We start from the raw sequence: 690 nt of genomic DNA, 5'->3' as shown, positions 1-690 counted from the left end.
GTTGACAGAATTCAAAGATACCTTAAAAGGGGTTTAAAAATCCCTATATTCCTTGTTCCTGTACGGGGGAAAATTAATGACCCTGCCCCTTTAAAAATTTTTGAGATTCTACACAAATTCTCGCCGCCTAAAAATAAAATGTTTTTTAAAATTTAAAATCACATTCAGGTTAATGTAACCTAATAAACCCCTGATTCATCCTCTGAATTTTTTCCTCTTCTTCCTCCCTTTTTCCCTCTTCGTCCCTTCGTCCTCTGATTCCTGTTTTTGGAAAAAAGTAAAATTGTAAACTCTTACAATAAAAACCGCCTAATATTTTTTATAATACTTTTTAAAAAAAAAGGAAAAAAAAAATTACCTTATAACACTATGGGCAAACTAAACTAAAGGAGTCAGTAACAGTAATCATCAACCCCCACCCCCCCTATGTACACACAACTAATTCTTGCTACTTTCAGATTTAATATTCCTGTAGGTCAGGATTTTTGACATGCTTGTCAAAAATAGCTATCCAGGTTTAGCAGTCTTACAATAAAAGTAGTAATAATAATTATAACATTGATAAAAATGACAATACTGCTGATTAACCACTGATTTAAAAGTTGGCAATTGATTGCTCCTGTGAGGAGGCCAAGATGTGAGGGGCATGCACTGGTGCCATAATTCCATAATGTCACCCACTTTCTAGGT

General features: G+C 34.1%; 1 protein-coding gene across 1 annotated transcript in view; it reads right to left on the bottom strand.

The window, feature by feature from the left end:
• Nucleotides 1–210: 210 nt before the first annotated feature.
• The window catches only part of LOC119594892 (FACT complex subunit Ssrp1-like), a 3334-nt gene continuing 2854 nt past the window's right edge, over nucleotides 211–690 (bottom strand). Inside the window, exon 6 of the mRNA XM_037943966.1 lies at nucleotides 211–264. The gene's annotated coding sequence lies outside the window, so the exon portion shown is untranslated. The remainder of the gene's footprint in view (nucleotides 265–690) is intronic.

The sequence above is a fragment of the Penaeus monodon genome, chromosome 34, assembly GCF_015228065.2.
Source record: "Penaeus monodon isolate SGIC_2016 chromosome 34, NSTDA_Pmon_1, whole genome shotgun sequence".
Taxonomy (NCBI): domain Eukaryota; kingdom Metazoa; phylum Arthropoda; class Malacostraca; order Decapoda; family Penaeidae; genus Penaeus; species Penaeus monodon.
The sequence above is the reverse complement of the archived record's forward strand: the minus strand, read 5'-3'. Positions and strand labels throughout refer to the sequence as shown.